The sequence below is a fragment of the Dermacentor albipictus genome, chromosome 1 (assembly GCF_038994185.2).
Source record: "Dermacentor albipictus isolate Rhodes 1998 colony chromosome 1, USDA_Dalb.pri_finalv2, whole genome shotgun sequence".
NCBI lineage: Eukaryota > Metazoa > Arthropoda > Arachnida > Ixodida > Ixodidae > Dermacentor > Dermacentor albipictus.
The window spans coordinates 150,265,483-150,291,338 of NC_091821.1; positions in this window are offsets into that span (position 1 = coordinate 150,265,483).

A 25,856-nucleotide genomic window follows, 5' to 3' on the forward strand; every position below is an offset into this window, starting at 1 on the left:
GGCTGTTGCGCACGCGACCCAAACTATTTCAGCTGGGGAATTGGTGTCTACGAGAAAGGACGAAATGCAGGTTTTTATAGCAATCAGGACACCACCACCCCTCTTCCCACTACGGTCATGCCTGTAAATGTTGTATTTGTTACTGTTGGAAAGAAGTTCTTCGTTAGTGATGTCTGTGTGCAACCAAGTCTCAGTTAATGCTACGATATCGGGATCGCCATCTTCCATATAAGCACTCAATGCATCGCGCTTGTTTAGTAGGCTGCGAATGTTCGTGTAAGATAACGACAGCGTTGACGTTAAGGAAGATTGCGATTTCTTAGCTATACCAGCAAATGTTGCTTTCTTTAGCTACAGGATTGACGGCACAACTGTGTCGGTAGCGCGGTCATAAACATAGGTGGTGTCATTAATACGAACCTTATCTATTGTAAGTTTGAAAGGCTGTTTTCTTGTTTTGGCAAATTCAATTAATTTTTTCCTTGCTTGCCTTGTGGACAAAGAAAAATCTTCACGTATGGAATACTCAGTACCTTTTAGCTTGTGCGCAAGTGCGAGGATATTCTGCTTGTCCTTAAAAAGGGCTAATCGTGCTATGATGGGCCGACGTTTCTCAGAAGAAAAACGCCCTAATCTATGCACGCGCTCAAACTGCGCGTTCACCATAGTAAGGCCTAGCTGTTCAGAGCAAAACTGTATTATTTTTTGTTCAGACGCAGCCAAGTTTTCGCCTTGCTCATCATCAATACCAAAAAACAGTACATTACATCGTCGCATCGTCGCTTTTGAAAAATTACTCTAGCAGCAGTCAAAAGGGATCTACTGTTTCTTTTCAGGGCCTCTTTAAGGCGATTAGGGCTCATCGAGGCATTAGGGAAACCATAACGATGCTTCCTAAGAACCATGGCAAAGCCGATCACCAAGAAACCAAGCAAATTAAAGTTATTTCTACACTATACTATAGTATGCTTAATGGCCATTTCGACCTGGGTACCAAGCGTATCGACCAGTTCGATCTGGGTATAGTCGAACTGGGTATCAATGATACCATCTCTTGCTTCCGGGATTTAGCCATGGGATCAATGGCACCACAAATGACAGAGATATTTACTTATCATCAATGTCAGAGGACAAATGCGTATCTCGAGAAGAGAAAGAAAATTTGTTGATCCCTTAAGAATGGTGAGAGAGCGGGCTGATAATGCCGAGTAGAGAAAGAAGACATGATACACTTATGTAATGCTTTCAAATTTAAGGAAAAGTTTCTTACATCTCAAAAGAAAAAAACACAAAAACTTACGGTTCATTTCGAGCAATTATTCGATTAAACACGCCTTCAAATACTTTCGTATAGAGTTACCTATTGTCGTGTACTTCAATATTTTAATATTTTGTTGGTTCGGCTCTACGGTTTGCAATATATAATTATGTAGTGGTGTTCATTTTTTTCTTTCTTAGATGTTTCCAGTGCTGATATTTAATGAGGCCCGTTGTATTTTGTATTTTATCTATGCTGGATGGAGCCCAGACTATCTGCTTGGGCTATGGGTCCAACAATGACTATGTATTTCTGAAGATATAGATGTTGAAGATAAAATAAGAAACAGACAAGACATTTTCATGGTTCAGATGGCTAGAACATCGACCTGCAGCAGGGAATGTCCCAAAATCGACAACGGCTGCAATGTCTTATTTTGTTTGAACTTCCACACATCAGCCTATTGTAGTCATAACGAAATGATAACGATGTCTTGTGGGCGGGACATGTTGTCGGTCAGCTGTGAGACGTAGGGCAATATGAACAGCTGTTGGCAAATGTACTCGCTCTAGGTTGTCGTAAGAGCATAATGATGATCATTTATTGCTGTGGACTTGAACCTTTGGCACAGAACGTTTATCTGTGGCCAGGCACGTACCCAGGATATTTTTTCGGGGGGGGGGGCAACCCAAGGTAACTTTTCTATGCAAATGAGGGGGGGTACCTTTACTAGTACAAATGTGAATAACGCCCACCATTCGCCATAAAAATGCGCAAACCCACATAAAAGAAATGAAATAAGGTGTACTTTACAGGTGCGCCTGTGCGATACGCCTCTCCTTTACTTGGCAAACAAAGAACCACGCCAAATGGACTTGCGCAGGAAAGAAGCGCAGGAACAATACTGCCAAGAACAAGTAAAGAAGAGAAACTGGAAAATATAGATTACTTCAGTAGAATAGAACTTTAAAAATAGTAGTTGGAAACAAAGGCACATGGACCGCGCGGAGTTGTGTTACTCCGCCAGCCAATGACTGAAGCAAAAAAAAAATCGTCGTCATGCGGCCTTTTCAACATGACGTCGTACTTGATACCTCCGGAGCGTCTGCTGTTCTTCAAAAGTCTTTTCATCGGCGGAAACCATGAGGTGTGCAACAGACGTGGACAAAATGTATCGTCTCTGAGCATTTCACTCTTCAAAAGTCTGCTGTGCAGTTCATTTCAGTGCTGAACCCGTTTTACTCATGAAACTTGACTGCCAACTGAAGTGAAACTTCACAACAAATAGTTGTAGCGAAGCAAGCATGTTATTTCAGTTCAATAATGAATTAGGCATTCGCCATTCCACTATAATAGGCGAGGAGAAAGGTATAAAATTACGCGCTAATAATTTTATTTTTGTAGTTAACCGCCTTATTTGGGTAACAGAAGAGGTTTGAAGCACGGATTATTTACAGTCTCGCGGAGGAACAGTGGCTGGCGGTTATGAGGGCGCGGGCAAGGCTTCATTGCAGACTTAAAGAGGAAGCTTTAGCTCGGGTGCTCCTATCTAAATAGATGTAAAAGGAGAATTCGTTTTTTCTCAGCAACAACTGCACCAAATTTGACGAGGTTTGTTGCATTTAAAAGAAAAACTTGAACTCTAGTGACTGTTTCGAACTTTTGCTTTATGTTGTCAATATTTATTAAAAATTATCAAAATCGAAAATTTTTAGAAAACGAGACTATCAAGTTTACAACTCTGTCTTTTGGCAACGAAAAATGATATCACAATTCTGTGAATTGCATCTAGCAGTCCATTTAAAGCGGACAAAAGTGATATGTTACATATGAATCTCAATAAATTTAGCAATATGGAAATACGCCTTTTGTAGAACCCTTGTGAACAACGTAACAAATTCACATAAGATGTAAAACGATATCGAATTTGTCCGCTTTTAATGGTCTAATCTATGCCGTTTACAGGACCGCGACATCTGTTCGTGATGCAGAGCTATGGATTTGTAAACTTCGTGCTTCTATTTTTTTCAAAAGGTCGAATATATGAAAATATTTTTAACAAAATTCAGGCACGAATTAGAAATTCCGCTTGAAGCAGTCGCTAGAATTTAACTGTCTCTCTCAAATGCAAGAAATTTCATTAAAATCGGTCCAGGGGTTATCTCAGAAAAACGTTTTTGCGTTTTACGTGCATTTCAATAGGCCGCCTCAGAGTTTGGCCCGAGCTAAAGCTTCTTCTTAAATTGTACCCCACCATAGTAGCGTTTCTTGAATTATCTCTGGAAGAAATATACAGAAATATATATTTGCAGAACAGACACAGTTCTTTTGGATCCCTCGTTTACTGCTCTGACAAGTTAAGAGCCACAACCGACTCTTATTGTTATTTGGGAAGTTACGTAACGATGCGTGGACGCCAGTCACGTACAACCACGTATAGCACAGGAAGCTGCGACTCTGCACGTATTGCGACTACCACGGGAGGTTAGAAAAACATCTACATAAGCACAGCAGAGAAGTAGCAACGTTAAGCGGCTCGAATGATAACTGTAGAAGCGTCGTTCAGAACACACGGAATTGTCCTCCACTTCCGGCGGCGTTTTCTCTACTCCCTTTTTAAATAAAAAGATGTTGATCCATGAATATTTTCATAAACAACGGTTGCATTTGGTAATTTTCGCTTTTCCTTCCTGTTTGGCTGTTGCCTTGACTCTCTCCCTTAGTGCATCACTTTATTTCTCAAGTCCTTGCGACTCTTGTTTCCAGTTGGCAATTTTGCACGAAAAGAGCTGTATCATTAGGGAAAAACCAGACGAGTTAACAGGTGACAGTCATATTAATTTGCCTATAATTTTCAAGATTATTACAGGGATTGATGATGGATACTATTTCGCATTATTTTATTTTGCACCTAATCTAACCCATATTACGGGTATATGGTACCGAGAATCTGTCAGCGTCGCGGCGAGCCGTCACTCGAGGAAATATTGAAACAAAAAGAAAAGTTAAACGCAATTGGCGTTTTCTCTGGCCGAAACTCGTTCCACGTGCATACGGACCAGCTGATCACGAACTGAATCCCTTTCCTTGTCCCTGGATCAGTCTACACGAAGAAGGTTGAACTTACGAAGCAACAACGATGGGCGTGACCGTTGAACAGACGGTAACAACTGAATGCATCTCGAGTTAATCGCGCAGGCACCGAATTGATGAGGAAACTGGCCATCACATCCCAGGAGACGCCGATAACTACCGCCATCGAAAAGGACTGAAAAATGCAGCAAAATGTTGACCGCCGAATAACTGTCAAGTCTCAACATTGATTTGGTGGCGCCTTAGGAATGTGTTTGAGAAATGGTGGCGTAGGTTGGGAGCGGGGTATGCGTCTGAATTTCAGAGGGGGGGGGGGCCGGGCCCCCCCGGGCCCCCCCTTGGGTACGTGCCTGTCTGTGGCTATTCGGTGTACACGAAGAAAAGAAGGCGGACGCACAAGAAGAGTATCATTATGCTGCAAATGGAGTCATCTAACGCTCACTGACCCCAACCTCCATTACCATTTTGCTTTATCTACACAATATTTGTAATCCATCATATTGGGTATGTGCCATGAGAGAGAGAGAGAGAGAGAGAAAATAATGCAGAGAAAGGCAGGGAGGTTAACCAGAGGTAGTTCCGGTTGGCTACCCTGTGCAGGGGGAAGGGTTAAGAGGGATAAAAAGAGAAACAGAGTAGAAGGGGGAGATAGAAAGGGAGACAAGCACAAACAAAGCGCGTACACTACAGAGCGGTAGGAGGCGGCATTCTTAGAGTCTGTCGTGAAGCCCCGTAGACCGCAAGAACCTTACTAGCGCGTGTAAGGCCTTCAACGCGGATGTCCTATCGGAGCATTGGCCTAAAGCTTTTAGTTCTGAAAGTGGACGATTGTCCAACTGGTCCAGTACACTGCACATCACTTGTCTCTCAGCACTGTATCGCGGGCAGACACAGATAATGTGTGCGAGCGTCTCGTCGATGTTACATGTGTCGCACGTGGGGCTGTTGGCCATTCCTATGAGGAAAGCATAGGCGTTTGTAAAGGCAACGCCTAGCCACAGACGGTAGAGCATGGTCTGTTCACGTCGTGGTAATCCAGGCGGGAGGTGCATCCGTATGTCCGGAGACAATGAACGCAACCGACACATGGTGAAAACATTTGAGTCCCACAGGGGCAAAGTACACTCACGGGACATCAATCGCAACTGAAAAACAAAATGAAAAACAAACATTTAATCAGCGAACGTCTGCGGCAGCTATGCGGACAAGCGCGGCCTCAACTCTTTCTTTGCCTTAAAGGCGCGGTCATGAAACTCATGAGCTGCACTCTTGTCGCAGACCCATTGAGGTAATTTAAATAAACAGGAGGAAAATAGGCCGGTACACTGGTAATTCGATTAGCGGCATTTCGTACACTTTCTGTGCTTGCGCCTCCTTTCTGCTCTGTTGCATGCGCTAATTATTTTCCGTCACATTTGTCAACAAGAGTGATCTTGAAACGACTTTCAGCCAAGCTAGGTAATTTCAGAAATGGTGATGTCTCAGTGTTTCCGGTGCATATAATTATTGCGACGATTTGTTTAACGCGGGGTCGGTTGGCACGCATTACCTCTCGCCTATCGGCCCGAACTTGCGCTGCCGTGTATTGCAGACGCCATTTATTCACTTTTGCTCTTAATTCTTTAACGTAATAAAATAACAAGTAGCACTCTTGTTCCATGCAAATCAAATCAACAAAAGTTTGAGAGACGCAATCGACAAAATAAACGTCAAGAGCTTGGTGAAAGTATATCACATGAAGTGCGGCTGTGTAAGCTTTCCAAGGCTAAGCTTAGGACTCAATAAAAGTCGTTAATTCATAATGTAGAAAACAACAATAATGATACATTCCGTATAACTTGCCATTTTAGAGCCGAATGTCTCCAAGCACGAAATTTATAATCTTGTATTGGCTGTCCACAGCGAAATTGCGGCTGAACACTGGCCTTTGTTTCGAAAGGGCTTCAGTTAAAACTTTCTTCTTCCTTAATCTTTCCCCTTTTCCCTGTGCTTTTTTTTTCAGAAATCAAATGGAAAGAAAAGGCAAATGAATCCTATCGGCAATTGAACGACCAGCAGGGTCCGGAGGGGTTTCTGGTCAATGGCCGAATAAAGGCAATACGCTGCAGCTGCGACTCAATACATGGGTGCACTTGACAATTACGAAACCTCAAAAGGGATCACGGTATATAGCTCGTCTTTGAAAGCACGCCAGCTCGCCACTCCCTTCTGCCCGGGCGTAATGGCCGACGTCTGGCTATAACGATACATGGGTTAGACGTGGTGCAAGGCCTTATGAAACGTGCACGCGCGTTGCGCTATTGTCTGCCTGCCGCGAGCTTAAAGCCACTCGGGAGTATAGCTGCGGTGACTGCGGGCTGAAAGAGCACTTTGACGATTTAGGATTACCTATACGCACAGGAATGCAGAGTTTTTTGTATTTTTATCCCGTTTTTCGCATCAAATACTCTCGGTGATTTGGTGGGCAATAAACGAAGAAGGACAGGCTGTGTACAAATCGCGACAGAAAAGTGTTGGAACGACAGGTGGCTGCGAAACTGCGCGGCAGAAAAACTCCAGAATAAGTCTTCAAGATAGTATTTCTCGTGAGGGACGGCATGCATGAGAACAGGACGTTATATTCTAGCGATGCCTGCACAAGATGGTTTTGCAAAAAGAAAGGAAAAGTAAAGATGCAAGAAATAGTGGCGTAAGAACAATACTTGATCAGATGTCTACCGCGACGAAGCGAAAACCGCTGCATCGGAAGCACACCGTGCGTCCTTCTTTTCAGAGATGCTTCCTATTCCTGCTTTCTTTCTGTGTAACTCGTATCTACCGTAGAAAACGGGCAGTACACCTTCGCGGTAATGTTCGCCTAATCATTTTTGGATCCAGGTGGCTGTGCAGTATTTTGGTCATTCATAATCGCCCCACACGTCTTAGTTGGCGCTGTTCCTTCGTAATACAAAGGTAATATTTTCCTAGCTCTGACATTGAGCCGGTAATGAACGGGAGGTAGGGCAAGGAGGCTGTTATCTGTGAAGTCATTGTAAATCTGCTGAAGGTCTTCTACGTGGTAGTGGTGTGTTGCAAAATGGATTGTCTGCATGTCATTGAGCTAACTTCGTAGCATGCACGTTTGAGATGGCTTTTCTGCGGTTCCTCTATGATGCCGAATACATCAGCGCAACCACTTACGTCATTCGAACCATTGCGTGCGTCTAAGGTATTGGAGCATAGTGTGGGAACTACTCTAAATTAGTGGCCACTGTTTCCAAAAGATGGGCCCATAAGTTAAAAAATACTGCTTGACTGCCGAAGGCTCTTAGATAAAAAAGTGAGCAATATTTATGCGTCTGGTATCTATAGATGGATATAGAGAAGAGCGATGAGATGATTTTAGATGATTTTAGATGATTTGAGGAAGGAGGGAAATAGAGAGATAGAAAATAGAAGGAAAGGCAGGGAGTTTAACCAGACGTGCGCCCGGTTTGCTACCCTACACAGGGAAGTGGGAGGGAGAAGGCCTGTTTGTTGGGTTGCGTCCCTACGCTTATGGTGTGTTTAAAGAAACGCACACGGCCGCGATTCGCACGTGAACACACACAAAAAAAAATGAAACTGTTTTGCTTATGCATGTCAAATGAATTCGCCGTCTACTTGCCACAACAAATACTGACTGATTGTACTTGATACACGCGAGAGCGCTGTACTGGAGGACTACAAAATATTATGCGACGAAAGCGACACAACACGGCGGCCAGGCGCCCGCTGGCGTGATTCGAACCCGCTGCTTCGCCTTCAGCAGCAGATTGCCACAGTCCTATAGGAAAAGTAGGACTTTCAGACGATTAAGTGTACGTGCTACAGGGCCCCATACGTCAAGCACAATCTTCTGAGTCTTGTTTTTATTATTTGAATTTTACTCATCGGTCTTCATTTGCTACTGACTCTACGTTTGGTAGCTTGCTATCCTAATTTGAATAACGGCATCATTGTGGACTTTGTTGGAAGGAACCAAAATAAGTCCCGATTTGGTATTGTCGAAGAATAACGTGTGTACATACATTCGCACCCTTTTATGTGCAGTCATTGTAAGAAACGCTACAATTCATTTTTTACTGAGGTAAGCCTGATATATGGGAAGCGCAGCCTCGTTCATTAATTAAAGAGCTGTCAGGTCAAATTCGCAGCCATAGGAAGCTGAACGAGATTTATGCGGCTGATATGCTAATCGCTTTTAGAACTTATGTGATGAGTTCCACTGCCTCGATTGGCAAAGTTCAGCAGTTTGCACTTGTACGACCTAAATGTTCTGAAAGAAAGCCGCTACATTTTGACGCGAGCTGTCATATCTTTTTTCTCTCTCTCTCTTTTTGCGAGATTGAAAAACGGAGCCGCCGTAATGACCTTCCTGCGTTGAGAAAAGTAGGCGGCACGTGCCTTGCCTCATACATGGACGTTTATTTTCGGTAAAAAGAGAGGAGCTGAAAACACAAACGCAAAGGAAGACACTATAAGGAAAGAGTAAACTCGTACAAGCGGTCTTCGTGATTTAGAGGCTCGCATAAAAGTTTCGAAATAAGAGTAAGCGATCGCAATTCCCCGAAACAGCGACAACGTCAACGCGATGCCGCAACTGCAGAACTCAGTGAATGTACCTTATGTGCGGCACACTACACAGCTCGGACGCCAAGAGGTTAGGTAACTGTAACAATATTGTCGCCCGTTTGTCCTGATAGACTGCACTGCCTTAGCAAAAGAAAGGGGAGAAAAAGAGACGACAGCTGATGAGTGGATCGCTTGCCTTTCAGCATCTTGAGAGAGCCCCTAAAGAAATGTGGCGTTACAAAAGCCACATTTTCTCGAATTTCAGTAAGGAAAATTTTTCTCTTTAATGGCTTATGGTGCTGCGTCGCAGCTCCTCTCGGGGCTCGCCCGCCCCCCGACGCTGTGACGTGACGTAACCGTACACTTATCGCATTACTAGTCGAGCATGGCCTCGCCTGCTCAGAAAGCAACCGGGCAGACGCAGCCCATCCCGTCTTACTGATCGGGTTCCGTTGGGAATACGAGGCACCCTGCGCTTGTTTCATGTGACGTGCCTTCGTATCGACCCGCGAAAGCAAGGTTTTGCGCTTCTCTGCCCTGTCGAGACGAAAGTGCCGAACATCTACGACCGCCACGCCGCGCTGTATATATGCGCAACTCCCCCCGACTTGTGGCTTCACAACGCGTTCGGCGCCTGAGGATGGTTTTGTCTCAGCAGGGGCATTTAGCAAGCGGGCAGATGATAGCAGAGACAGGCTAGCTACCTAGTTAAGACCTCTTGTCCTTGATACGCCTTAGGGTTTAGCGCGGTGTGCCAACATAATCGAATCTGCGGGTACAAAGCTTTGTAAGATACTCCGCAGTATCGCATTGTAAGAAACAAAACAACTTGGTCACCTAACCCGAACCCTACGTGCTGTCCCGAAAGAAACTAAACTCATTACACTTGTAAGAGCTATTCTTGAATATGCATCTACCATATGGAACCATTACAAAATTTCGGATATCCACAAAATTGAATCTGTTCAGAAAAAGACGGTTCGTTTCATATACCGCCGCTATGACAGAATGTTTTCACTGTCATCTCATTTCCATATGCTTGGTTTAGCCCCCCTTTCCCACCGTCGTCCCATTATTTCTCTAAAACTTCTACACTCTCTATTTTACTCTCCACATTATGCTTCCCCTAAAACATATCTGACCCGTGGAAAACCCCTAATCACGAGAAACAGCAATCACTTAAACTTATCGGTCTTTTTTGCTCGCACCAACACTCTTAAATAGTTTTTTCCCTAGGACTATTGAACTGTGGAGTGACCTGCCTGGTTCCATCCGTTGTTTGCCACATAAAGAATTTGGGGATGCTATTGAGTGCTCCCTTTAGCCATGTTCCTCACATATGCTTGTTTTGTATTTTGATTTGTAATTTCCACATATTGTATTCACCCACTCCTGCAATAGCCCTTCTGGGCTGCATTATCTGTCTGTAAATAAATAAATAAATAAATAAATAAATAAATAAATAAATAAATAAATAAATAAATAAACAAACAAATAAATAAATAAATAAATAAATAAATACACCACTGCGACGACAATGTAGGGGAACTTGCTTAAAATGAATTATTCTAGAGACTCAAAACAAGCTACTTCTTTAACATTCAGTACAATACACCATGAGAAAAACTCCAACATTTCTGGAATAAGCTCCACCTGTTGCTTCTCCTCTTATGTCTTCCTTGACTGTCCACCCGCCGTGGTTGCTCAGTGGCTATGGTGTTGGGCTGCTTAGCACGAGGTCGCGAAATCGAATCGCGGCCACGGCGGCCGCATTTCAATGGGGGCAAAATGCGAAAACACCCGTGTACTTAGATTTAGGTGCACGTTTAAGAACCCCAGGTGGTCAAAATTTCCGGAGTCCTCCACTACGGCGTGCCTCAAAATCAGGAAGTGGTTTTGGCAAGTAAAACCCCATAATTTTTTTGACTGTCTTTTTTTAAGGGCGGTGCATTTTCTCCGGCGAACATTTCCCGGACAGCTGCAACAGGGGACCCCAGGAGTGGGCTGTTGTATGCGGGCGGCGCTTGACCGCTTGGAGGGAAGACGCGTCAAGTGACTTATTCGGACTGAGTTCACACGGTTTATCACCAGCTTCTTGAGCTAACAGGTCGTTCAGTGATTGAAGAAGTTCTATATTGGATGAAATGAACGAATGACAGCGTAAAGGTGTTTTGATGGCTCTAGGTTATGCAACTACAGCTGCCAAAATATTAACCTCTAAAGTTCGAAAGAGTACGGGGCAGCTGCCGTGCGCTCGCATTGCCTAGTGGAGGTTGCCAAATCGAGACAACTCCCTTCGGAACAAGCAGTGGAGGAAGTGGAGCAAAATGCACGTATTGCCTTTGCACCTTCGCAACCGCCACACGTATTTATTTATTTATTTATTTACTTATTTATTTATTTATTTATTAAAGCAAGCTTCATTTGCCACGCCTCCTGGCCTTTACTGACTGTGGCAGCTACTGTCTTACCAAACAGCCAACACACATAAAATAGTTGCATGTTGGTATCAATTAGGGCTCGGCCGACGACCACAGCCGCCCAAAGTTCTAACCATTACACCACAATCACACGCACAGTACTCTCGTACCAAGATTGATTTAGAGAAGGTATTTGACAAAGTGCTCGATAACGTTCTCCAGTGTACTTTAACTGATATTAACGTTGGCCGTGCTATTAGAGAGGGAGTTGCCGTTGTGTACTGGGTATGCTGAACGCAAGTCATTGTAAACAAGTCAATAGGGAAGCAGATCGAAGTACACCGCTCTGTATGGCATGAGTTCCATTCTCGCCTCTTCAATTTTTTTTTATAGTATACAGAACCTTTCAAGTTAAGAATTATCACAAATGAGCATATAGGAGGTTTCATGCGACACCAAACTGTAGTTTAGATTTTAGCTTACAAAAATGACACTGCTGCAATTAGTTCAGACTGTGCGTGCATTCTGCAGAGAGTAGATATTGAAAAAGATTTTGTGTAGTAAGTCGAAGTGCTGTGAACTAGGGAACATACCAGGATTTCTGGCATGCAAGTTGGCGAGCCACCCCAGGCACTCTCGCTAACATCTGGTTTGTTAGAACTCAAGAAAGTTATTTAGGAGACCCTTCGCTTTCTATATAGGCAGTGTGCCATACTGGCAAAAGCAAGCTGATGTCGTGCGTAGGGAAACATAGACGTTGAAAGGGCTTCAGTGGCCAATCTTTGCTAGAGCTACAGTGTGCAATCTCTTTCTTAATTACGAAGCTCTGGTATGTGCTTCAAGTGTTACATTGCTCCGGAGTCAATATTCAAAATATACATCGAGTCTTCGCGGTATATCTATGAGGATCCACTTGGGACAAGACTAGTCGTACGAGTCTTTTGCGGTGGGCACACGACCTTTTTTGTGTCAAGTGGTAAATCGCTTCATCATTATCCGAGATACCACGGACCCTTTTTATGTACTATCTACCAGCTTCTTGGGAGCAGCACTACCACAGTTTACTGTAACTACAGATCAAAAGCGAGGCAAGATGTAGGCGTTTTGGAGAGTTATTTTAATTTGTATATTTCTATCGGCACACTTTTCACTGGACTACCTGAGTCACGTTACTCGCAAGAGGTTGTGTAGGGACATACCTGACTCAGTGGCACTCTTGTTCCATCCAAATCAAGTCAACAAAAGTTTGAGAGACACAATCGACAAAATGAACGTCAAAAGCTTGGTGAAAGTATATCACATGAAGTGCGGCTGTGTAAGCTTTCCAAGGCTAAAGTTAGGACTCAATAAAGGTTGTTAATTCATAATGTAGAAAACAGCAATAACGATACATTCCGTATAACTTGCCATTTTAGAGCCGACTGTCTCCAAGCACGAAATTTATTGTCTATGCCCAGCAAAAGATGTTCTTAAAGGGACAGACAACCATCTCGAATGTGTCTTGAGATTATTGTGCCAATGGAAAGACCGAGTTTAACAATGACAGGAAGAAGCATAATTTTATCCCTTATATAAGAAAGTTTCAGAAAGTATCAATCAGGTGATAGAGAAATGTGCGGAATATAACCAACCCTTATATATAGCTTTCATTGATTACGAGAAAGCGTTTGATTCAGTCGAAAACTCAGCACTCATGGATGCATTACGGAATAAGGTGTAGACGAGCCGTATGTAAAAATACTGAAAGATATCTATAGCGGCTCCACAGTTACGTAGTCCTCCATAAAGAAAGAAACAAAATCCCAATAAAGAAAGGCGTCAGGCAGGGAGACACGATCTCTCCAATTCTATTCAGAGCGTGTTTACCGGAGGTATTCAGAGACATTGATTGGGAAGAATTGGGGATAAGAGTTAATGAAGAATACCTTAGTAACTTGCGATTCGCTGATGATATTGCTTTGCTTAGTAACCCAGGGGACCAATTGCAATGTATGCTCACTGACCTGGAGAGGCAAAACAGAAGGGTGGGTCTAAAAATTAATCTGCAGAAAAGTAAAGTAATGTTTAACAGTCTCGGAAGAGAACAGCAGTTTACGATAGGTAGCGAGGTACTGGAAGTAGTAAGGGAATACATCTACTTAGAACAAGTAGTGACCGCGGATCCGGTCATGAGGGTGAAATAAGCAGAAGAATAAGAATGGGTTGGGGAGCGCTTGGCAGGCATTCCCAGATCATGAACAGCAGGTTGCCATTATCCCTCAAGAGAAAAGTGTATAATAGCTGTGTATTACCAGTACTCACGTACGGGGCAGAAACCTGGAGGTTTACGAAAAGGGTTCTACTTAAATTGAGGACCACGCAATGAGCTGTGGAAAGAAGAATGATGCGTGTAACGTTAAGGGATAAGAAAAGAGCAGATTGGGTAAGGGAACAAACGCAAGTTAATGACATCTTAATTGAAATCAGGAAAAAGAAATGGGCATGGGCAGGACCTGTAATGAGGAGGGAAGATAACCGATGGTCATTAAGGGTTACGGACTGGATTCCAAGGGAAGGGAAGCGTAGCAGGGGGCGGCAGAAAGTCAGGTGGGCGGATCAGATTAGGAAGTTTGCAGGGACATGACCACAATTAGTACATGACCGGGGTAGCTGGAGAAGTATGGGAGAGGCCTTTGCCCTGCAGTAGGCGTAACCAGGCTGCTGCTGCTGCTGTTGCTGCTGATGATATGAAAGTATATTTGAAAATGGGAACTGAAATTCATTAAAAGCGACGGCAGGGGGGGGGGGGCGATTTTCTACGGCGAAACGTGTCATCATGCCTTGAAAACCATGTCCATTTCTAGAATAAATGTAGTGCCTCCATTGGCTCAAAATGCTGTATATATATAGCAACAAAAATGTGTATTTCCTATTAGTACATATTATCTCTGTTTGTATATTTCTAATCTGGAAATAGTTTTATAGATAAGTGGCGCTGCGTGCGTGCAGGGAGGCGGAGCCATTAATTGTCGGAGCGCCGCCGTCTTGCATGCTTCTCGCAAGTGCAAAACCAGCCACTATATTACACCGGCTGTACAGCAACGACGTGCAGGGCGGTAGCTAGTTTTCAGAATCACCACGGAAGCTGTGGAACGTGCATTGATAATTCTACGGTAATAAAAGGTTGTCGCGGCTGTTTTTAGGCCGCTCCTGAAATATGCAGCGCTTGTGTTGACGTAATGCGCCCTTTTGCCTTACAGGCTTATGAAAGCTTCGCGCACCCACAGTGAGAGGGATTTGCGTACTTTTGCGTCACTAATAAATAAATAAATAAATAAAAAATAAATAAATAAATAAATAAATAAATAAATAAATAATGTAAAACAGCGCTGGCCAGCTATGTGGGAGAGGTACTAGAAAAGACGATCCTTGCGCGCTCGATATGTTACCGGGAACACTACAACAAGTATCCAAATTGCATGTCTGGTTTTCAACGAGACCGCTCATCAATAGACAGTGTTGTTGATTTCGCTTCGTGTGTACAGCATCAGAAGTCAAGTAAAAGATTATTTGCAGCTTTGTTCTTAGATGTCAAGGGGACATACGATAACGTATCTCACGAGGCTATTCTCGATGCTGTTTAGATAGTTGGCCTTGAGGGTTCGAGTTCTTTTATTAAATTTCTAATTACCTATTTATGAGACTTTTCTTTGTGTGTACCGGCGATGGCCAAACCGCACGACACTCTACCTACCGAGGCGTTCCTCAAGGTGGAGTCCTAAACCCTACCATTTTCAACCTCACATTCTTCGGCCTCGTTGAACATCTGCCAGCAGCGATCAAGATATCAATGTAAGCAGACGACATATGTGTGTGAATTTCAGGTGTGACACGTCCTCAGATACTTCCAAGACTTGCTGCTACTCTGACAGCTGTATATCTCCACTGCCAAGATCATGAAAGCTCGTCAGACAAATGTGCAATGGTGGCATTAACGCGCAAACCAATGACACCCTACGCCGTCTATGTAAATGGTCACATCATTTCTTATCAGAAGACTCGGAGATTTTTTAGCATAAATGTTGATTGAGATCTCTCATGGAATACGCACGTTACCTACTTGAAACAGCGCCTGGCAGCAATCTCCCAGCTTTTCAAGTTACTGGGCAGAAAGACTTGGCGAATGTTAGTGCATGCAACGTTTGAATTATACAGGACACTTTTTCAGGGTTTCTTGAGATTCAGTTCACCCGTAGTGACCAACACTTGCAGGACAAATCATCGTGCTGTACAGGCTATTAAAGTTCTGGCTCTCATAGTTTGTCTTGGGCTGCGAAAATGCGCATCAATAGCGGCGACTACCTCCATCGCCCAGGACCAACCAATAAAAATACACATTGCGGTGGAAGGGCTCAGAGTGCAAATTAGGCATTTTGCCCAGGCCCGCTCCTATCATTTTGGAACACTACTGTCAGAAAGGCCGTAGGCATAAGTTTGTGTTTTGATTAGGGATTATTACTCCCAACTTCCATCAGGCCTCACCGCCGGAACAAAGCCATCGATTTATCCATGGTGGTTGGCACAACCTGCAGTGCACTTCACCGTACCAGGAATCAGGAAAAAAAATTTGAGCTCTCATCTTCTGCTTTTAAACAACTATCTCTACTCATATACGTGTATATTTGCACTGATGGATCAGCAAATCTCCAGTATTCCTCTGTAGCCGTGGTTTTGCCCGCTAAAACCATCACCATCTGTTTCAAGACGTGTCACCCAACGACATCCACCGCGGTGGAACTTGCAGCTCTTCGCGCTGCACTTCGTCTCGTCAGTCAAGAACAACCTCGAAGATGGTCAATATTCAGTTACTCGAAGGCAACACTGTTGTACTTGCTATAAGCTCTGCGGCGCGAGCCACACGAACAACTGGTATTCTATATTAGAGAACTTATTCATGCATTGGCTGAGAAAGGACACTACGTGACATTTCAGTGGCTTCCAAGTCACTGCGGGGTCATAGGTAACGAACACGCCGATAACGCTGCTCGGTCGGCTCTTCTAGGGGGCAAAGTCGACACAATTATCAAGGACAGATGCAGCTTGGGAACTTCGAATGCCCCCACGGGATTTCACGTTCTCCATGTGAAACACCTGAAGTTTACAAGACAACCTGCTGCTCCACCTACACACTCCGCCTTCGCGACGCTGCCCTGCTTTTTGCAATATGGCTAGGAGTGGCTTTTACGAAGCCTTTTGCTTACCGAATAGGATGGACCGACGATGCCTCGTGGGATGACTGTGGTAGCGAAGAGACTCTTCAACGCGTTCTCTGTGACTGTTCTCGCTACAATTTACAGAGACGATCGCTCGCAATCGCACTATCGCGCTTCAAACAAAGACCTTAGCAGAGGAATTAATTTTAGAATGCCGACATCCGAAACCATAGCAGTGGAGGGCGACGAAGGCACTGTTTCAGTTTTTGAAGACAACAGACTTGCACAAGCGGCTGCAGCCCGTAGCCTGAAACTGATATTTATAGGGCTACAAGTGCTACTGTTCTTTGCGGCGATAGTGACCGAGTGTGATTGTGTATCTGTGCTCCCTTTCTTTTTCTCTCTTTACTTTCCTATCACTTTACCTCCCCCTCTCCTCTCTCCCTCAGTGTAGGGTAGCAAACTGAATGTTCCCCTCTGGTTAACTTCCCTGCCTTTCCTCATTCTTCTGTCTCTGTTTATGCTTGCCGACGGATTTTGTGCTTGCGTCTCATATTTGAGAAGCTTGCAAGCTGTGGGAGTCAAATAAATAGGTTGGTAATTCTGGATGCGCTGCATGTCTACACTCTCAAAAATAGGCACTACCCCAGCTGTCCTCCACTATCTCGGAATCACACCCTGAGAAACAGGACAAACAGGCGTTTTGTTACCCATTCAGTACAGTTCTTTAGGAACGCGTTAGTGACACTTCTGACGATGAAGCTTAACAACATGCAAAATGTGACACATTTTGTCCATAACAACATCTGATGTTGGGGGTAAAGAAACATTTAAGTGAAGTATCTTCAGAAAATAAAGACTGCTTTGAAATCGTCATTTCCAGATTATTCATATAACAGTTCAGATTTCAGAAACAATAATTACTGAAGAAGTGAGGGACTTCTACATGGCCACTGCTACGCATAGGAGTCTAATGGCAAGCTTTAGAGAAAAAATGCTCAATATTATGTTAATCAAAAATTCACAGTATGCCTTAGAGAAAATAACTCCACTACTAGCTGTGTCATGGTTTTTCATACAGATCTTCAAACCAGTGAGGACTCCCAGTCGTCAATTCCCCCAGTTAACCAGGTTTCCATTAGAATAACATTATATCTGAATTATGTGATAAAAGGAGACTGATTTCTATTATTGATGGTATTGGAAATGTTGGCAAATAATTGCTGACGGCTTTCCCACGGCGTTTCATTGTCAAATGAGTATCAAAAATGACAGAAATGAGTAAATAAATATATGCACACACATAGAGACAATGAAGTGCACTTAGGACAGACGCGTTTGGATCCATAAGCAATATAGTGAGCGTGATAATGTGCCCATGAATGATTAGACAAATAAAGCATTTGAAGAAAGCAATGCATTATACAAAATAAGTACATCTAACGAATACGTGGAAGCGTCGAGACAATTGTACACTCAATAATGAGATGGTGAACAAATACTATACCGACATACTGGAACATTCATATAAGTCATAAATTGAACAAGCAAATAAACAAGTAAATGAAAACACGTATATAGAAAACAGAAAAAATGTAGATGTCAGTAATGCGATACAACGGTACTGTCTGTTAAGAAACGTATTACAGCTTTCAGAGCTAGAGTTTCCGGTTGTAGGTTATTCCATGGTCCAAGCATTTCTTTTCTACACTAAAAGAATCGTTAGCAAGACCATTAAGCCTCAATCTCAAAGCGTAGATCTCTTATTATGAATTCAGCGTTGATCTTTATTGTTGACATCGTTATTAATTAGACTTGCAACGTTAATGTCAGCTGATTAGGCTTCCGGCGAAGATCCTCACTTAGCATTTCTAGTCTTATTGTGATTACCACAGGATCATGTAGTTTCATCCTGTAACACCGTTTATGCCAAATTTTATATATTGTATCTGTTTCTCTTTGCTTAACTAAACCGTTCCAGTGAAAAGCTTGGTGTTCTTCGAAGACGTCTAGAAAAATTGTTAGCCAACAATAATGTCTTTTTGGCTCATAGGAGATGCTTTGAGGAAGTTTGTCTACTTATGGCAGTTTAAGAATGTTAAATTTCTTGGACGAGTTTCCTTGCTATTTTTCTATTAATAGAAGTGATGCATTTCGATATCGCTTGCAGCACGTTAAACAGTTCTTTTATTCTGTATGATCCCGCTCCTTCTCATAATTAGCTTCTTCTAATCCATGAATTATCAACTTATTTCTACTGTTTCTATTTTCCGAATAATGAGTTTTATGCAGAAGTAAGCAATATTGCTTCGTAAGCCTAGATGCAGTTATTTCAACGTACTTTCCTTGGTTACATGGCGGGCTCCTGATTTAAGTCTGCTTTTCAGTGTAGTAAATTTTGTTGCAATAGTTTGCATATGACTTTAATACCAGAAAATAAAAAAGGGGAGCAGTAAAAACCAGTCGCAGATTACATAGATTACATAGAAAAGAAGTACGAGTGGCAGTAACCAGCCCCCCCCCCCCCCGCCCCCGGCAACAAATGCTCCAATAAACTTTGCCTAGAACCAGTAGTCTACGCCAGACGGCTCTAACAAACCTCTGAGGGCATCCTCTGTGCTGCATGGTGTATGCAAAGGTACTTTCAGGACTGGCGATACGCCCGTAGATCAAATTGACATTTTGGACGAATACTTGGGTTAGCTCCCATTCCAGATTTGGGAAACTAGTGCTCTGGGACGACGAGAGACGAATAAAAGGACACACACTCGGGCTCAATATTCCTTTGTAAATTTCAGGCACGCTTTACTTTTTTGATTACACAAGCCGAGATTGACTGTTAGAATATGCAGAGTTTCGCACCAGGTTTAAGCGTATGTCGCACTGTGAGAAATAAAGGATAATGCACTTATAGAAATTACTAGAAATGTCAGAATACTGAAATGTTCTGTTCATTTCTTATCCCGTTAGTCAACCAAAATAAGTGTTAGGTGAAAGTTCAAGCAGTTTTTCAAAAGTCTTTTTACCAATCTCCCCTGACACTGCGATGTAAAAAAGGGGTTATTTGTCAGCCAAATGGAGAATACATGCACCGACACCAGAACAAGTTAGACAGCTTAACTATAAAACTGTCGGAAAGGTTTGACATGCCTTTTTGGAAGCTCTTCGAGTATTATTCGAAATACACTTGATTTGGAGCTACAATTGCTATAATCGTATATATTCGTTGTCATGGTTATTCGATTCGTAATTGTACTGTGGTACTGTTCGAAAGCAATTACGAAAACTTCTATGCTTAGGGAGACAGCTCGTGCTTGTGTGCCCTTAATTATTACGAATGAACAACATTTTCATAAGCGCCTGATAAGATGATGACGTCTACATTAAAAACTCGTTTGCCGCTTTGAACAGTAATCTAAGGTAATGTTTCTTACTTGCTAATAGCTTCATTAGCTTGCCCCAATGCAGACAAACTAAAGCAAGTGTTGCTCAGTTTGTATTTTATTTAATAATTATCGCTCCATACTAGCGCAGCTCACACACAAACGAAGTACGAGAAAGAAGACAGGACAAGCGCTGGTCTAACAACTTGAAGTTCTTATTTGAATAAAAAGATCATATATTCAGTAGTCGTGAAAGTCATGTGTTTTGCAAGTAAAATGTAATCCTACACTCACTAGCGTTCAGTGAACGAGATCTGTTTGTTTGTCAGGGAAACGAAGGGCTGACTTATACAAATGCTTTTGTTTTTTACAATGTTACATGCGCCAGGAAGTTCACGTGCGCGCTCATCGTCATGTTCCTTAATGATTGAGTTATCCTCAAAAGAAGGCGCGAAGCCGCAATCACGACCACGGCTGGCAATCGTCACATATGCAGGTTAGGTGAACACGCCAATTCCTTCAAGGGAGTGGTGTCGACACCACTCTCTTGAAGGAATTGGCGTGTTCACATAACCTGATATTTGCACGTTGGCGTGTCTGTCCGATGTAGACGTTGTCATGCGTGCAAGGTATTTTATACACCAATCCTGAAAAAGAATTAGTATACTTATTAACATGCTCAACAGTGCAAGCATAATCACTTGCTCCTGCAGCAATCCTTAACACACGCCTATCAATCGCAGCGCATAGGCTACCAACCTTCTTACCACGGGGGAAAACAACAACGAGATATTGCCTAGCGACTTTCTTGAACCTATGCCAAATCGAGTGCACACAGGGGATTAGAACGACCCACCTGCACTCACTCTGTGACGTCATAGGCTGATAAACTGCGGCTGCTTTGCTTTTCACCTTCTTTAACAAATGCTCAAAAGAAGGTAAAAGAAAGAAAGCAGGAAAACCAGCTCTTTTAGGCGACCAATCTGCTTGGAAAAACTTTCTTCTGCGGCATGAAAATAACATGTTGTGTAAACATAAATAACATGTGTGCAAACATAAAGTTGCGATCCCATTTTTTATTGGTTTGGAATCCGCAGATTGGAAACTTAACCGGGGCGTGACAGATCTTGGAGCGTACGTCCAACAAATGAAATCGCAAAGTCGATAAACTGAAGTTCTTTTTGGTTTAGAACTTCGCACGTGGACTAAAGTCCATGACCCCTTTGCTTAAATGCTTTAAGAACATTCACCCTACTAGAAGTATGGTTATCGCTGCCCACAAAAACTATGTAATCGCCAACATACCGAAAAACTCCCAATGCAGCTTTATGTTGCCCAATACTTGCTACAGAAAAGTGTTTTTCCAAGCGTGAAAGAAGCTTGCGAATACACGCGAAATTGCCGCGCGACTGGCCGCTCGAGGCACTTTGCGTGTATTCGTGGGGTTCTTTCACGCTCGGAAAAAACACTTTTATCTAGCACGTAGTGAGGAACAGAAAGATGTATCAGGAGTTTCTCATGTTCGTCTACAATTTTCTCATTGACACTTTTCTTCTAATTATAATATTTGAGAAGTAATAAATAATTAAGACTAATTACGTAATTAGACGGATTGCAAAAAGTTTTCCGAGTATCTTCAAGCACCGGCAAACAACGTTAGCTTCGTTCTGTGCAGCGACGTGGTATTTGCACATTTTTAAATCTTGGGGTGTGATATGGGGGGCACCCTGCACACAAACGCAGAAGTACGCCTTCTAGTTCGTCCTATTATGGATCCATTAGTTTTCTAAATTGAGCAGGGAAAACAGAAAGCGCGACGGAGTTTCCTAGGATCTTACGCATTTTCGAAAATGTCATCTTTACACATGAGAAAGGGAAAGGCCACGGAAACGCCGGATGAGGAAACGCTCCGCCCATTTTTCAACTCGTGACAGACGACGACAGTTTGATCAGTTGGTGTTGATCCCACGTCGTCGTCGCGAAAGTGATTTATCGCGTAGCTTTGAGCGCCGATGCGGTTGTTATTAAACTCCCCGTGGCTTAGGGACGCACTTCTATAATATATGAACGGCGGGTTTTTCTTAGGGGGTTGCGGACACGTTGTCAATCAGCCGCACGAGCGCTTAAGGCATCGCGGAAGGTGGTTGTCTCTCAAAAATACATAGACACTATCCATCCTTCCTTCTTACCGAAATGTTAAACAAAGGGCAAACCCCTACTTGAACAATCAAGTTATTGATGAAAATGATCAAGGGGACTCGGCGCCCCCTGTACTTCAGTAAAAAATGCAGACAACATGGAGTTTGAACGGAGACCTCCGATTTTGGGAACGTGCCAGCTGACGTATACGTACGTAAAATGGCCCCACGCATATATTCCACCGCACGGGCAGTAATTTCTCTCACTAGTTCACTCGCTCGCCTGCTAGTTGTTAATTTTACGGAGAAACGCATTTGCTCCACGCTGGCGTCTACCGCTAGGAAGAGGAACCGTAGGAATGCGCTCATCTGTCATAAACAAAATCCCGACCATTGCGTCCTGGCCATTGCAGGCGGCAAGGTGACATCGTCCTTTTCGGAATGGTGGTTAAAAATTTCCCGCTACATAGAGATGCCGCAAGCGCCGCTTGCACTAGCACATGGTGCACATGTGTGTAAGAGTTATAGCCTGGTTCAAAAGTGAAGGCAGATGATAAAGTCTAGCGAGAAATTGATTTGGGGAGTGAGGGGGTTCTCCGCCGACAATTACCACTCTTCCCCCTCCTTCACCTATCTCTTTCGATATATATATATATATATATATATATATATATATATATATATATATATATATATATATATATATATATATATATATATATATATATATATATATATATATATATTTATATATATTTATATATATATATATATATATATATATATATATATATATATATATATATATATATGTGAGCGAGAATAAAGGGACCAACTTTTATTAATCATATCGTAAGAAGCCAACAAACAAAAACACCAAAGACAACATAAGGGCAATTACTTGTGCTTACGAATCATAAATAAAATCACTGGTAACGCGTCGTGGTTGCTCAGGGGCTATGGTGTTAGGCTGCTGAGCACAAGATGGCGGGATCGAATCGCGGCCACGGCGGCCGCATTTCGATGGGGGTGAAATGCGAGAACACCCATGATACTTAGATTTAGGTGCACGTTAGAGAACCCCGGATGGTCGAAATTTCCGGAGTCCTCCTCTACGGCGTGCCTCATAATCAGAAAGTGGTTTTGGCACGTAAAACCCCATAATTTAAAAATTTTGATATCGCTGACAATGAAAGTGGATGAAAGTACAACTGGCCGCAGGTGGCATACGAGCCCCTGTCTTCGCATTACGCTTGCGATGCTCTTACCAATTTAGCTACCATGGCCCTATTTTCCTTTCCACTTTCAGGGCAATTTATGTTTTACTATTAAAACTGCCCTGGGAGTGCTAGAGAGCGCCGCCGCTCATAAACCTTGGCGGCGGATGTGGAACATCCTTTCTGCCGCAGGCGTCACGAGTACGTGATCTCTTTAGGTAAAGGCAACTGGTCAATAAACCCGCACATGCTACCTGAAGGCATCAATGTTGCCAGATTCGCGACCCTCTTAATGTAATGAACGAGCCGAAAGGGAACCGAGGAGCCCGATTTTATTAATCATATCATAAGAAGCCAACAAACGTAGACAAGGACAACATATATAGGGCAAATTACTCGTACTTACTAATTGAGTTAAAGAAATAAAAAAAAATGGAAATGAAAGTGGAAAAAAAAAAACTGGCCGCAGGTGGATAGGTAGGATATATGTACCGGGTGTTTCAATCAACACTTTCAAAATTTTTTAAAGGGTGCCTATGGCAGATAGCAGAATTCTAGCCCGTGACCTGGTCTACTCGAAGAGGCGTACATTACTTGCAGAAAATATTGAAATGCATAATCGACCAATTAACAAAAAGTAACTGATTAAGCTTTCAACTACTTACCTTAATTTTACAGCCCATATTGCAATTTAAAAGTTCTATCCGGGGAGTTTGCAAGGCGGATCCACTTGGAACGAATTCTCAGGATGATACCCGTTTCGAGAGATTAATTCCCGAACTTTCCGGAGAAATGCATTGGCGTTTCAGTTACTTTATTAAGAAAAAGTCGTTTTATACATTTTTTTGTGAAGTTCGGGAATCAATACCTTGAAACTGGTGTCATGCTGAGAATTCGTTTCAAGTGGATCCGCCTTGCGAACTCCTCTGCTAGAATATGTTGATTGCGATATGGGTCATAAAGTAATTCGCTAAAAAGTTAATTAGTGCATTTTTGTTAAGTAGTCGCTTGTGCATTTCAATTTTTTGTGCAGTTAGTGTACGCCGCTTCGAGTAGACCACCTCCTGAATTAGAATTGTGATATCTGCCACAGGCAAACTTTAGGAATTTTTTAAGGTGTTCAATGAAACACCCTGTATATATGGGTTGCACACCACGCAAAGACAAACTCCTCGTACTCCGCGGACAAGAATGCTTTAACAACGAGGATGCACGCTTTTGTATTGTCGAAACAATAATTTACTTAACTTCTGTCGAAAGTTTTTATTGCCAAAGCGTGCAGCCACTTCGCATCAAATTATACTGTCATCCCTGTGCTATTTTTGAAAATGATGATATTAAAGGGACACTAAAGGGAAACAATAAATCAGTTTAGACTAATAAAGCATTGTTTGAGAAACCTGCAGGCAGTCATTTCTAGAAAATAGTTTGAATATTAGATGAGAAAATGAAGGTCCAAGTATCAGTATTTGAATTTCGCGCCGAAATGCCAGCGCCGGTACGTCAGAGTGACGTCAGGGATTCCAAAGTTTGTTTTCGCATTTGGGCCGCGTTGGCTGAATAAAGGTTCCCGAAACTTGGCATGTTTAATATTTGGTTCCTTTAGAACACAATGTAGTCAATCTGTACCGCTATATACAATTAGTAGGCCCTAGAAGATGCCATCAAAATCCAAGACGTCACAGCCCCCAGGTGCGGGAACTCAAGTAGGCGTCGCCACCCGCATTTCGTTCTTGCGCTTTTTCTGGCTTACCAAACGTCTTATCGTTGTAAGAGTGGTGTTTTTGGTGTTGTAGAATGGTGATTTACTGATGCAGAAGAAATCACTTTTCACTTTAGTGTCCCTTTAAAAACTCTAACATTTTGTTTATGAATTGATGCATTTATGTAAGGTATGTGGATGACCTAGCTGGTACATGACTTGGAAAAACGAACAGTGCTAAAAACGGGGCCAAACAAAAACAAGGCATCACACAATCGTGTGCGTTCTTGTTTACAGGCCAGACTTGTTACGGACCATGTAACAGTGGAGATCATTGTTTTCCAGCAGTGAGTGGTACGACCATGGCTACGCACGGAAGAGGACGGGCCCTATTTTGCACGTCGCCTATCACTCAGTCGTGCTTTAGCCGTTGTGGGCGTGCTGTATTATTCTATATATGAAAATACAGGAACCAAGCTTTGCGCTAGAACTTCGATAGTATCATATGATGCAAGTTTCACTTACTTTTGGTGACCTGCTGTCCGACTTGTTTGAAGTGATGCTTGGAAGTAACTTACGACCATGGTATACGAGTCATCACGCGACGCACATTGTTACTTGATCACACTCCGGAATTGATGAGGCCGACAGTCTGAAGCAGGGCTGGTTCCTGTTTAGAAGCCTTTGTGAAAATTACGGCATCCATAGTTCGCAGTAAAATTAGGGCGAATAGTTCGGAGAGATTTCAAAGCGTCGTGCCTCCTGACAACCGTCTATTCCGAAAACTGCTGAGACGTTTCGTTAAGATGGGCTCTCCGCAGCAAGCTGCACGTGTTACGACTGGGTAGGTGAGCATCAGC